This window comes from Amphibalanus amphitrite, unplaced genomic scaffold (genome assembly GCF_019059575.1).
Source record: "Amphibalanus amphitrite isolate SeventyFive unplaced genomic scaffold, NRLGWU_Aamphi_draft 000263F_arrow, whole genome shotgun sequence".
Taxonomy (NCBI): Eukaryota; Metazoa; Arthropoda; class Thecostraca; order Balanomorpha; family Balanidae; genus Amphibalanus; species Amphibalanus amphitrite.
In genome coordinates this window covers 491,978-506,391 of record NW_024881758.1, presented here as the reverse complement: position 1 = coordinate 506,391, position 14,414 = coordinate 491,978, and the positions used below count along the sequence as shown (strand labels likewise).

At 57.9% G+C, this 14,414-nt stretch overlaps 1 protein-coding gene across 5 annotated transcripts in view; it reads right to left on the bottom strand.

The window, feature by feature from the left end:
• LOC122386798 (serine/threonine-protein kinase MARK2-like) overlaps positions 1–14,414 on the bottom strand; it is a 67,360-nt gene that overhangs the window by 49,294 nt on the left and 3,652 nt on the right. The gene's annotated exons all lie outside the window — the stretch shown is intronic.

The following is a 14,414-nucleotide window of genomic DNA, read 5'->3' as shown; positions in this document are numbered from 1 at the left end:
TCATGCCAGCCGTTTGCCGGCAGTCCAGTCCGGTGGCGGCCGCGGCTCACACAATCAGCGCCTCCAGGAAACCGTCCTCCGTCAACGACGGACGCGCAGAGGCGCACACAGCATCAGGGGTACGGGAGGTCGCGGGAGCGACGCGACCACCGCGCTGTTCTCTTCGCCGTGGGTCTCTATCTCTCCCTCCCTCTTTTTCCCTATCGACTATCTCTTTTTCTCTCTTTGCCACATTCTGCCCTGTACTACCCTGCTATACTCCACCTCCGCTCTACATTCTTCAACATGTCAAAAGCAGGAGCATCTCCCCTACTCAAATCTGTATATGGAGTGATCTCTACGTAAGCCAGGGGCACGCTGACGCCACACCATTGCACCGATGACGTAGATAGCGTCCCAGTTTGCAGGCGCACCTGGCCACCTGCGCCGGCAGAGGACAGCTCTGGAGGTCGTCCTGGCCGGCCCGTTCAGGAAAATGAAGCTCCCTGACGCGCCGGTGCCGGGTGATGGTATCGGGCAGCAGGGAATGTCGCCTGCCCGGCCCAGGACCGCCATTGTCTCAGGGAAGGTCATGTGCCGCCCTGAATCACCGCACCATAGCAGGCTGACGGCTATGGTAAGTGGTGATGGCAGCGATATGCAGCATCAACACTCGGTAGTTTTAGCCACGCAGTGATGTGAGTGACAGTAATGGCCAGTCATTGTCATCTACAATTAGCCTGACAGTGTTGTGTATATGTAGCAACTAGCAAGATAACTATACTTCCATCCAGTGCTCAAAAACAATACCTGGTATCAAAGTATCGCCCAGTGACATCCAGTGTCACCGAATCACCCCGCGGGCTGACATTAGATTGACACCGGACACAGCGACCCCAATCACAGAGTCCGTTTCCTGGACACAGAAGCCGACGGCGCCTCACAACCACAAAGATATCATACAGACTTCCGGAGAAACGCAAACACAAAACTCGGTCGGCGGCCTATCACTGGCTGGCGGAGGGCGGTGCAATCTGTTACGTCAGCGTAACTGGGCTGGCGGCGAGCAATGTTTGTTCCTGGGTCAGTCAGTCAGCAGTATATTCCACCCACGTTCCAACCCGCATGTTCTGAAATCCCACCGGACGTCGATTTAGACAGAACCCAATCTCAATCCCGCGGTAAAGTGTCGCATGCCGGCGCATTTTAGTGAAGGTCGCGTCAGCGTTCTTTGTTCAGAGGGATCAATGACGGGGAACGCACCCTCTCCACGAATTAATTCCACGGAACGCAGCGTTTATTTAAGTATAACAGGAAAAAAGTAGCAGCATTCATTGCAAGAGCCGTAAGTCCCCAGCGGCTGAGCCGCTTATTCTCATTCATTACACATGATTGGACAAGTGCTGACGCACTAAAGTTACGCAGTTGAGTTACGAAACAGGCGTGGTTCATTCAACCATCTGCGTCGCCGGATCAATAAACACCGGATTACATTTCCGATAGAATGTTACGTCTATATTGGTAAGAAGAACTCCAGTCCCTACACTAAAGAACAGCGGAGTGAGCTAAGTTTCGCAGCGGTTGCGTAACGCGGTGGATGGCGTAGAACCCCACGGACGCAATGGGGCTCAGTCCGACAGTCGGGGTCGATGGGAGTGGCTGACAGCGGCTGGCGTCCGTTACTATCAGCGACGGTTGGTGACGGTTGGCGGTAGTTCGTTAGCTGCGACCAGTAGCCGGCGGCGGCGCGGTGGGGCCGGCTGTCGGGACAGGCCGGCAGAGACCGGCTGGGGGCTGCTCAGGGTGGCGCAGCTCTGTTCGTGCCGATTCCACTACCGGAAGACCAGGATCAGCGAGACGGACACCAATCGGGACCGGCTTCCGCGGCGGGCCATCAGCGGCGGGAGGAGAGGGGCGCGGAGGGAGCTGGATGGGAGGGGGGGGGGTACAGAGTCAGCCGCGGAGGTGCTCGAGACCGACAGGCGCTTAGAGATACGAGCGTCTCGGTACACCACATACAATGAACCAGCCTCCGATGGTAGTGAACTGACTGGAGCGGAAGTGACAGCAAAAGAAACACCACAAAAACGAACGGAGCGATAGTGACTGACGAAGGAAGAAAGAGGGAGAGTGAGCCGCCTGGAAGTCCGCCTCGTTTTCACTCATTGAGAGCCAATTCTGTTTGGGGCCGCCCAGCTCTCTCCCTCCGAGTGGCGGGCTGTGTGTCGGAATTCCCGACCCGTCCGAGCGGCGGTGACCCGGCGCCGGCTCCGCGCCGAGGTCGGCCCACTCCGACCCATCAGCCGCCCATCAGCGGCACGCACAGGGCCGATCGGACCCGACCCGGGCCGATCAGAGCCGACCACAACCCGGCCGCCGGCTGCCCCACTCACGTCCGCACGCACACACTCAGTCCTCAGGCATTCACAGATCCGGGGATATCCGTCAGGCGGCCATACACAGGGTAAATCTACATAGAGAGGAACGGGGACACATCTACAGGCCAGGCCACTTCTGAGGAGCGCTACTTTCCACAACTTTAGACACCAATTCACAGACAAAGCCTGGATGTGTTTCCCTTGCCGTCTATGTCGTCCTTTTAACAGCCCACAGATTGACAGGATCGCGTCCACAGTTGTCACACATTCTCACACATCCTAAGGCCCGCCCCACGCGTCACGGCCGTCGCCGCCGGGTCCTGTGACCTGTCCGCGCCCTGTGACCTCGGCGGCGGCGCGGCGCTGACCCGATGACCCGGCACGATCCCGGCGGCGCCGTCCGTCGGAAATCGGTGCCGTAATCCGCTCGATCGGCCTCGGGGCGGCTCTCATCAGGAGGCCGGCGGGCGCCGACCGACTGCCGATCGCACATCGTCGGCCTCCGGTGACCTGACTGGCTGTCTCAGAGGGCGTCAGGCTGAGATAGCTGGGACTGGCAGGAGTCACCGAGCATCCTGCGCCACACAGCCGGCCTGACTGACTGTCTCTGAGGGCGTCAGTCCGGGACAGCTGGGGAGTAGGAGCCACCGCACACCACTGACCTGACTGGCTGTCTCTGAGGGCGTCAGAATGGGACAGCTGGGGCTGGCAGAAGTCACCGCACACAGCTGACCTGACTGGCTGTCTCTGAGGGCGTTAGACCAGGACAGCTGGGGCTGGAAGCAACTACCGAACAGCCTACTGTCTCAGAGGGCGTCAGGGCAGGACAGGTGGAGCTGGCAGGGGCCATCTGACAGTCTGTGTCACATAGCTGAGCTCACTGGCTGCCTCAGATGGTGTCAGGGCGGCACAGCTGGGGCTGGAAGCAACAACCGAACAGCCTTCCTCACACAGCTGGACTATGAGAAAAGACAGCGTGACCAAGCGGAAGATGTTCGTGAGGATAATGCGCCGTAATTGACAACGGGTAAGTTAGACAAGGACGTCGGAAAAGCATAACATCATCTTCAGCGAGAATTCCCAGAAATCTGCGGGTAAACCAGTTGGATCTCATGGCAAAACCGTCCGAGAGGATAATAAGGTATCATATGTTGCCTTTCCTGTAAAGTCCTACCAGCAGTCAGTCTACTGGCTATTGGTGGTACCCGTCACGCAAGGTATGGCTCAGAGCAGTTCACAGCCGGATGGCCTGAGATTGTAAGGATAGCATCATCGTCAGTCTCGGACTCGGCACGACACCAGCTGCGACTGCCTTTACATGCACCCATCTCTGGTGGAGAGGGACCACCTCTGACGGCCTGCGTGCCAAACCTTCGTCCAATCCTCATGCAACAGAGAAGCTGTCGACTCAATCACGGATCGCTGTCGCGCGTCGGGCACGTCCCACGCGCAGCCGAGCTCGTGACCGAGCGGCGGCTGTCGGCGCGGGACCGCAGAGCCCCGCTGTGGTTACACACACACACACACACACCACCGATGAATAAACACGCACACATACTTGTGTCACACGCAGAATGATGGTGCACGCATGCAGAGTGCGTAGCGCCGGTCTGTGTCGCACGTCCGGGGAGGTCAAGATAACAGGATATATCAGAGCCAGATGAATGGGATATTACTGAATGGGTGGCGCCGGAACCGTACCAAGCGACCCGGACAGGGCGAAAGAGGGAGAGACAGGACGGAATAGGGATATGAGACTGGGCAGTAAGGGATAAGACAGGGCAGAGCAAGATTGGGCAGGGTGGAACAGAATAAGGCATGAAGAGGTGGGAAGGAACAAAACGGGAAAATAAAGAGCAGACAGGAAAAACAACAACACGTACCACGGCCACCATAGGCATCAGCGGAAGACGGCCAGTGCAATGTTATAGCCGGGTTTCTCGCAGAGACAGAGGCGACTACTGACCGATTTCAGGGAGCTCAATCAGTGGAGTTCCCCGTAGTCGGGTCAGTCGGAGCCAGTGTCGAGAGCGAGTAGTTAGGATCGATAGGGCAGTTTGCCGGCAGATATGGTGCAATGAGCAGCACCGACACACAGTGTACAAGTGTCGAGACCGGCGCGGACCGGTACTGTCCAGTGCGCGCCGGCCAGCGGGGTCGCCACGGGTCGGTGCAGTGGGCAGACGGGACGCAGACGCGAGCCGTCACCGCCACCGACCCGTCGGGAGCTGTACGGCCGCGTGGCCGGGCCGCACCGAGCCAAGGTCAGGCGGCACGGCTGCATTCCGTCCGGCGCGGCGGTGTGGAGCCGGTCGGTCCGGGACGCTGCAGCCCAGAGGCCGCCGCCGGCCGGCCGGGCGCACATTTGCATGGCGCCGCCGGGCCAGACAGGTAGCGTGTGCAGCCGGGAAGGAATGTCGACCCGACCGGTCAGAGAGCGAGTAGGGCGGGCAGGCAGAGCGGGCCCAGAGGCCTCTCTCCTCTGGGCCGCGGCCGAGCCACAGACGCGCCTCTGTGCGTCACCGCAGTCGCCACACTCCAAACGAAAACAATCTGCCGGCGTTTTCCGGCATACTGCGCCACTCGGCGGCCGCCCAGACGGCCGGATGGGCCCGCCCCCGTCCCGAGCGGCCGTCGTCGGCGATCCACATCCGGCTTTGTGGGGTCATTCCGACCACCAGCGCGTCGTCGTTCCTCCCCAAACGACGCTGGGTGCCGCCCTCCGTCGGCGCCGACACGGCCCTCGTGCGCAGCGCCGTCGGCAGGGCGCCCCGTCGGCGGTAAACACCGCATAGCTGAGCCGTCGGCTGCCTCAGCTCCCGCCGTCGACTCTCCGAGCTCCCACCGCCCGATCCCCGAGCTGCTACAGCTCAGTGGTAGTAGGACGGCACAGCGCACCGCCGCCCCACTGAGATTCAACACACAGTCGATGTGAGTCTGAACGGCTGACACCTCTGACTAAGGTCGCAGAATCACAGGCTCACAGTGTCGACTGCGAGCCTCACACGATCTAGCGCAGGACCAGTCTCAGAGCGCAGGAGCCAGGTTCGCAGTTGGTCTCCGGCCCCGGACCCAAACAGGCAGACCTTGTAACCCATTCGGCCGGCGCTCAGAGCAGTCCGTAGTCGCGGGCGTCGGGTCAGAGCTGGCCTCAAATGTCGGCTATTTGTGTCTGCCCAAAGTGACACGGCGACGGCCGGTCCACGCGACTGCTGACTGACAACGACAGCAGCCCCTCTCCCCCTCTGAGGCACTACGTCGTGCAGACACTCGATGACCTGGCATCTCTCAACCCCTTCCACGTGCCGGATTGGCCTCACGTAGCCACTGTGACTATCTTGGTGACAAATAAAACAAACAATGGCAAATGATAGCCACACGGCATGCTACAAGCATGAAATGAACCACTAGCATTGCTGTTATCTGGTGCGGGTTAGTAGTCGTGGGCGTAACGCAGTTGCAAGCCGTTATCTTCTGATTAACGTCATTCAGCGGTATGATTACGCCCGGCGAAGACGCTCCTCTATTCACTGCGACCGATGCGGTCATGGCATGAGGGCGCGTTGAATGAAATTGTTCCGACTGCAAAACAGACGAGGGCGACGGCGGGGGCGGAGCGGGGAGACCGCCAGCCTGCCGCTCGACGCTTGAGTGTCGAGTTCCGGCGGCACGGGACATCCGGAACCCCGATATTGGCATTGCGCCACGGCGGCAATGACATTAGCAAGGTAATCTCGAGAAGCATCGATCTTCAACATTGCGTCAGTGTGAGCGTTGCACAGCACCACACAGACCGGTGAACCAGTCCCAACGCCCAGTTGGGAGAGTGATCGCTGCTCTGCACCACCACTGGCCAGTCCGAGTACCAGGCCCAGTGCTGCGGTGGCCGGTAGGCACCAGGTGGTCTCCACCATCGTCCGGCCTCCGATCGGCCGCCGACCGCCGAAAACCGCACGCTCACATGGCCGCCTTTGTTTGGGAGAGCTCTCAGTGCCGAGCGAACCAACAGGAGGGACCTGTGGCGCTTACCAGCTAGCCATGAATCAAGGCGGACCGCAAACACATACAAAAGAAAACAAACCAGAATGAGGCCCAGCATTCCCTGAATTAATGCGCACCCACTTCTTTGGTAAAACTTTACATGCCAGAACTAGCAAAAAGGAACAAGTTGAACAGCCATTAGGGAGGATTTAGATCAGTTATTTGGTATTACCGGTGACAAAACAAAGGCTTTGGTAGAACAAGTTGGCTAAGACAATGGATTCCCTTGAACTTTTGAGCTAACTGCTCAGTTGATTAATCGAGAATTTCAACAAAAACAATGCTACAACAATCCAGCTTAACGCAACCGACGTGCGTCATAGAAACCAGATATGCCGGCAACATATCCTGCTAACACAGCTCGTTCCGCTAACTCAGTGAACCACCACTACCGGCGCAACCACATCAGATGCGCCCACACATCTCACACCTCCCGACCTTGACGTCTAGCATGCAGTGCACCGTCCGCCCCACCCCACCCCGTGAGCAGTTCCCATTTCCCAAACGCTCCCATTCTCTGCGTCCTTCACCAAGCAGCAGTTGCCCGCACCTGTCGTAACTGTAGACGAGCTGATGAATGTGAGACCCGCGCCAAGCTGCCTGGTGAGGCTCTCAGAATTAGCATAAAGTTTGACATAAAAACCTAGGAAAATATAAATAATACAACCAGGATATTGTAAGATATGTGAGACAATTAATAAACAGCCACTGCAGCTGTAATTGCTACCGCCTATTATACCTAACCAATTCAATTGAAATATGATATAATTGATATAATTAACTGTACATTTATATTATCACCTACACACGGATTGGACAATGGACAGTGGACAGCACCAAGAATTAATGGAAAAGGTGTCGTCTCGTCTTTGTCTCGTCACCATTATGGGCGCTTCCACACATAGGAAAACAAGAATATCCTTTCAGGATAACGAGTGCTTCGCTGCAAAGCAGCTCGTAGATCTACCCAAAAATACATTCCTAATCCTCCTCATTAAAGTTTGGTTGGTGGATCGTAAAAGCACCAGTCCCAACAGTTTATCTTTGTAGCCTGCTGGACAGGTTCGTCATTTGTACAGTCTGAAGGGTCTGTCATCTGCAGACCATCTAGCAGCGCTCAGGCCGAGGTCTACCAGCATCTGCGGCCAGCCCATCAGAGCCACCCGGTGTCGGACGCTCATCTCGGGACAGCAGCAGCAGTGAACGTCCGGGCACGAGTGGCGCAGTACTGCTGAACCGAGTGGGCACAGCCGTGGTCACTCAGCCTGTCTGCTGGTCCGTCTAGGCAGTGCTGAGTGAAGTCACGGCAGTAAGTGGTCCGTGCGCCAAGTGCCATGGCAGTTGTGGCCGGCCCGTCTGTCTGTCAATCCGTTCGTCTGATCAGTGATCAGTGCGGTCAAGGCCCATTCGTCTGATCAGTCTGGTCACGGCTGTGGTCCGTCTGTCTGTTCAGTGCGGCCACGGCTTTAGCCCGTCAGTCCGTCTGTTGAGAGCGGTCACGGCTGGGCGACCGACCGCGCCGGTGATGCGGCTGCAGCGTGCCGCCGGCAGCGCAGCCATGCAGCGCGGTAACGGATACGCCATCAGCGGACCCACGGCACACAGAACCGGGCTCTGGCGGCCCAAGCGGCCAGTTCACATCGGTCAGGGACGAGGCAGCTCCCTCCGAGCGGCCCACAGCCGCCGACAGGTCCGAGCCGCAGGCACACACCGGGCGTTAGAGAGCTGCTGCGCCCCCGCGAGCGGTCTACGACAGACGACCGGCCCACCACAGCGCAGATATCCGTCTTTGAACGGAGGAAAACACAACGTATCGGCGGACGGGAGATAAATCGACGCCCCGAACCGCTTTCTAGTGGGACACTGTCTCAGCTATCAGGATGTCCGGCGCGGCACCCAGACTCGGTCGTCTCAGACGGATACGGGATACGAGCACACGAGGACATTTTTATGTGAATTTTGGCTTGGGCTGGCCACACCCTGCCCCCGCCGACCCAGAAAAAGGTTGGCAAACCGTTTGAGACTGATACTGCCAAAAGGGCTGGCGACAACGAGCATCTCCGGTGTTTCATCTCTCACAAACTCATCCGTTCCGTCCACCCTATACAGGCGGCGCGTTGTCGGCGGATAATACTGGTGATAGTGGTTATATGGTAGCCGACTATAGCTAGCTCAGAGCCCCGGCACATGGAGGTCAGCAGACCGGTCTGGTCCGGCTCGGCTCGGCAGATTTCAGCTCTCATCCGACGGGCCCGGGGCGCGGCCGGCGGCGGTGCTGATCCTCCGACCAGCCGATAAACAGAGCTCTGCAGCTCCACCGGGGCCGACAGGACGCCGCCGCTGCTCCTACAGAGCTCCCCGACCATACACACACACCCCTCCGTCCGCCATTAGCACACCCAGTGGCTGTAACAGCTCTCAGAGAGCGGCGACGGGAAAGTTAACAGATGAACTAATGGCCTAGCTGCTGACAGCAGCAGGCAACTGCGCAGGTAATCCGGGGAGTGTCCAGTTACGCAGCATTCAGGTATGATGGGATCGGTCTTTAGGGCGGAATACAGGTCATATGATAGCTGAGTGCTGGGGTCCGGCCCCAGTCCCCGGCACCCCGGTCGCTCGTGACACCGCTCCGGCCTGCGCTCACCGATGTAAACGACCCCATAGCACTGCAACAAACAGACCGGGTCGCGCTCAAATGACACTCCACTTTGGACGCGGTTCAGAGCTCATGGTCGCACGGTCACGTGGTACATGGCATACCCGGTCACGCGGTGCATGGTCTACAGTCCACAGGCCACTGCATCATGGAACGGGATTCTGGCGGAGACCGGGACCTTACAAATACATAGCATCGACCAGCCGCACAGACCACGGACCAGTCCCATAGACCACGGTGTCGGTCTGTCAGACCACGGCTCCCTGTGTTGGTCTCCCGCCCGCCACGGTCACGGCCACGCCCGCTGCTCTCTCTCCCTCTCCCGTCCTCTACCCCGACCCACATATCCCGTCGGCTGCAGCAGCGAGCCCATGCCAAGGTGGAGCCCGTCCGGCCGCGCGGGCGGGCGGGCCGGGCCGTTCCCAGAGGCACCCAGCCGCGGCGTTTCCCGTGCCCAGGAGGGCAGTGAGCCCAACTGCGCCACACGCCACCCCATCGGTCGGGTCAGGTCGGGACGGGTGCCAACCAGGGCCGCCCGGCGAATCCCGAGTAGTACGGCCACATTGGCATCGTGCCTAGGTCGTGCTCGGGCCATGCTGGCCGGCCCCATGACAAGGAGAAGACTTTGTAGACAATTCTGAGAGACGCCTACCGGCTGTCCCTGGGTCTGTCTGTGTCCGGGACATGGCTAGAGCGCCGAATATTATCTGTGGAGGTTCGTAGGAAGGGGTCACTTCGCATCGATTATACAGGAGAGACAGTCCAGCACGACCACATCTACCCCTTCGTCCACCATACCGCTGTATTGTCATCGCGAGGTCTCACTGGATTGTCCTCCCTGTCACCGACCGTGATGACAACAACGGCAAGCCATCCCGTCAGCGCTCTCCATGATGACGCCAACGGCACGCGTCACGTCCGTCACTGGGCGGACTGGTGGCTGGTATGTGGCTGGTACGGTGGCGAGGCGGGTTTATACAGGGTCCAGTTAAATGGTTATTTTGGCTTTCCAAGGTTTCCGGACTACACCGAACGACGTTCAGTCCCGACCATCGAGTCTGTAGTGGACACTGGACGGTGGGTAGTGAAAAGTTGGTCTATTGTATCCGGTTACGATGCCCAGTAGGCCCGTAGCTATCCGACTGTGATCGCCAGTTCGGTGCGGTCATTGGCCAAAAGCAGAACTCTGTCACCTCCTAGTCTAATATTCCAACAAGCAGTCGGTATCGGTCTGCAGTAAGGTGTCGTCAGTCTCCATCTTTATTTTGCTATACAGAGTGGCTTGTAACCAGCAGCCAGTACCTGTATCAGGCGAGCCAAACCTCTGCTAGTCAATCTCAGTCTGCGGATGTGCGCAGTCACTCAGTCAGACTCGGTGCGGTCAGCAGTCAGTCTCAGTCTGTGGCTCTGTTCAGTGTAAAGTCAGTCTTGGTCTCAGTCTGTGGCTCTGTGCAATCACAAGTCAGGCTCAATCTGTAATCAGGTCCCACCAGTCTCAGTCTGCGGTCAGGTCCCACCAGCCTCACTCCACGGCTGCGTGCAGTCAGTGGTCGACCCAGATGTCCGGTTATGCAGCGCCAGCTGCTGCGGCCGGCTGACGGCCGCCCGGCACGACACGCCACCGTCCGCTCATGGCTGTCCGTCCGCTCCTCTCACCGACCCGCCGTTTATTTCTCTCCTCTCACTGACAGCTATTCTCATTACGAGCTCCTCTCACCCACCGCTCCTCTCAAGCTCCTTCTCCCATGGGCTGTTCATTCATCCAACTGGCTGTCCGTTCCTTATAACGTGCTGACAGTTTGCTACTGTCCCTCAAACCCAACACCGATGTGCCCATAAACGTATCGCAAGACGAATCTCATCACACATTCGTGACGAAGTTGGATGGGAAGTCCCGGAATTACAATCACACAGTAACGGAGCTGGTTAGGGACTCTGAGGCGCTACCTGCGGAACGGTAAGCGGGTCACTGGCCCGCTGCATCTCCCACGGGCATCACGCAGCGACACGGTATGGAACCGCCCGGTCCGGACGGGGTGGGACACCGGTCGACGGCTACAACAAGCAGCCTCCGCTGTGATAGTGTGGAGGGAGAGAAGGAAGTCCTGCAGACTCCAGTGCGTGGCTAGAGTGACGCACATCTCGCCATATTTCCCCGATGACGATCCTGGTGACCGCCACCACGCGCGCTCTCGTCCAGGAGATATGCATACAAGAGCTCTTGTCGCGCCGTCAGTTGCCCGGCAGTGAGCGGTGATATTTTCACCCAGCGCCCTTCGGCTCCGTCTGACGTGGGGAAATTGGAGCGCGGGTGCAGCAAGACGGACCGTCCGCGCGAGACGAGAGCCACCGGCCGGCGGAGAGGTCCCCAGGGCACGGCGCACGGCCTCTCACCGACAGGTCGACACGGTAGGCCGAGCCGTGGATGGTAGGCAGACTGACACTTTACACAGCCCAGAGCTCGGCGACCCGGCTGTGTTGGTGCTGCGCGGCGCCGCGGTGCGTCTGAAAGCTGCGCGGTGCGTTTGATTGTGGCGCCATAGTGCGTTACAGAGTCCCGGGGAGGGGGAGGAGGCGGCGCTCCAGCTCTGTGCCCTCTGAATACGCTGAACGCGGACGACAAGTCACTTCCATCGCGCAGATGATGATTTGGCCCCGGACACCACAGCTGGCGGGTCTATTACGTGAGCTGGAGGTCGACAGCGCCCAGCCGGCGGTGACGGCTGGCGGAGCTGATTCGACGCCAGTATTGCCGCCGCCCGACACAAACTGCGTCACATCTGTCGCGGGCGCCAGCCAGCACACAGTGATGTAATGGAGAGAGAGACGGTGCAGCGGCGCGGCGCCGACCGAAATAGCTGGCGGTTCGTCCTGGCTGGCGGTTCGTCCCGCGACTCCTGATGGCCAGCCATCAGCTGACATCCAGCCCGAGACACACTAATTGCGCCACATATAACACACTCGGACGCCAGTACCGCCGCGTCGCTCCAGCACCGGACATCCAGCGCTAACGACACAGCTACCTGTTGCGCCATCTAGCGACAGAGCGATAACCTCTAGTTACAACACATCGACCAGATGGCAGCACCCACCACCGAGCCGGCCGCCAAGTGTCGCGGACAGACAGACAGCGGGGACGTCAGCCGCAAAAACGATAACAAAGACAGGTGTCTGTGGCGGGTGTGGCTCTGCGTGAGCTATGTTTAGCCGGTCAGCGCGGGCACCACGGGCGACGCAGTGTTTTCAGGCTGGGAGCGGTTGGGAGGGGTCCACGAGGCTCGGTCGGACACCTGAGGGCTGACGCAGCTCGGCGGCTCGCCGGCGCGTCCCTCGGGCCACCCTCAGCGTCGGCAGGTGACTCAGAACCTAAGCTGTGGCAGCCTTCCAGCGCCGTCCTCTGTTCGGCAGCCAGATGGTAAACTAGCCGCCCGGCCGGTAAACCGAGGCCGGTAACATGTCACACCAGCGGACAACACGCGCCCACCAAAAACAGACGCAGCAATCCGACCCAGAACACCGCGCACTGGGAGCCGTGGCAGCTGAGACCCTCGCGTATAAATACAGTGTCAAGAAAGCAACGACAGCCTTCAAAGTTAGCTGAAAAATCAAGGTTCTCGAACTCGCATATGGATATGGACACGTATCACGGAATAGTATTATCTAGGATAGCACAAAAACACGCAATATCCCGACAAGTAGGTAACAAAGACGTGTTCTAGGTTACCCACCAAAGCGCAGTAATGCAACAATCACCACGTGCATCGCAGCCTGAGTCTGCAGTCTGGCCCACACTTGTGCGAGATCACGCAGCCTCGCAGCCCGCTTCCGACCTGCATAAAACATGCAGCATGCATTATCCACGGAGCCGTCCCGACCGAAGCCACTCGCGTGCGTCACTCGACGGCCGGCTGTCTCTGCTCGACCCGACCGCCGCGTGTCACGACTGTGCCACTCAGCTCAGAGTTCAGACACTGTCAGGGGGTCTGAGGATACCCGTGCGCCCATCGAGCGGGTGTAAAGGATGTACACTCAGCTCAGAGTTCCGACACTGTCAGGGGGTCTCAGGCTACCCGTGCGCCCATCGAGCGGGTGTAAAGGATGTACACTCAGCTCAGAGTTCCGACACTGTCAGGGGGTCTCAGGCTACCCGTGCGCCCATCGAGCGGGTGTAAAGGATGTAGGGGAGAGTGGGGCAAAGCGGCCACCCTAACGCTTCTCACGATGCCAACGCTTGATTTTTAAACTTGGAAAGATTCTTTCTATACCAATGTGATCCCTATTAAGTTGCCTTTTATTTCAACTGCGTTTTATTTCCAAAGGCGTTCACATATTCAAGATATTGACAAAACTTTAAGCCTATGCATATTGGCCACTTTGCCCCATACCCTGGGGCAAAGCGGCCACCGGCGTTTTATCAAGTCCCGATATGAGAAACAAAATAGTTGCCTCATGTACGACTACGGTATTTGATGGTGACAAGGTTTAAGCGAGGATGGATGTTTGCTTTGTCATCATCCCACCTGTAGGTAAGCGAAGAAGAGATTTTCATGAAAAAACATTTAATTGCATTATTTGGTAACTCATGCAACTGAAAAGTGGCCAAGATGAATGCCTGACGACACATTTGAATATAAATAATGTTTTTTATCCAGATGGAAACAACTTATGGCCAATTGGGGGGTGGCCACTTTGCCCCGGCCACTTTGCCCCGCGCATACCGTCCGAGACAAAAATATTTCAGCTTAGCTATCAGTGGGGTAAAAAACATTAAAATTGGTAGAATACATGTACGATAACCATGCAATGCATGGACAAGAACGCTTATAAAAATTCCAAACGGTTATGAAATAACATAACATTTAAAAATTGTAAACATAGTTGGTAACCTGGCAAGAAATGCTTTTCCGTGTTTCACAGAACAATGGTGATGGGCCTGAAACCCCGGTCTGGCTCATTCGAACGACCGTGAAGAGAAGTATAATTGGAAACCATAAATTGGAACCGACGCCAGCTATGAAGGGCTAAAACGATGGGTGGCCGCTTTGCCCCGGGTGGCCGCTTTGCCCCACTCTCCCCTACACTCAGCTCAGAGTTCCGACACTGTCAGGGGGTCTCAGGCGCTCCACGAGCGAGTGTACGGGATGTGGCGCCCAGATCAGACCTCAGCCTCTGTCACGAGGTCTCAGTTCTCGTGATTCTCATAGGCAGCAGTACAGTCCGGGTCATTTATCTCAGACCCCGCTATTGTCGAGACATCAGTCTCCGAAGTCGTGATAGATATCACAGTCTGACACTGTAAGATAGGAGTCTCTAATGGCATATGGTCAAGGATCACAACAGCCATTCGGGTGGACTGATGT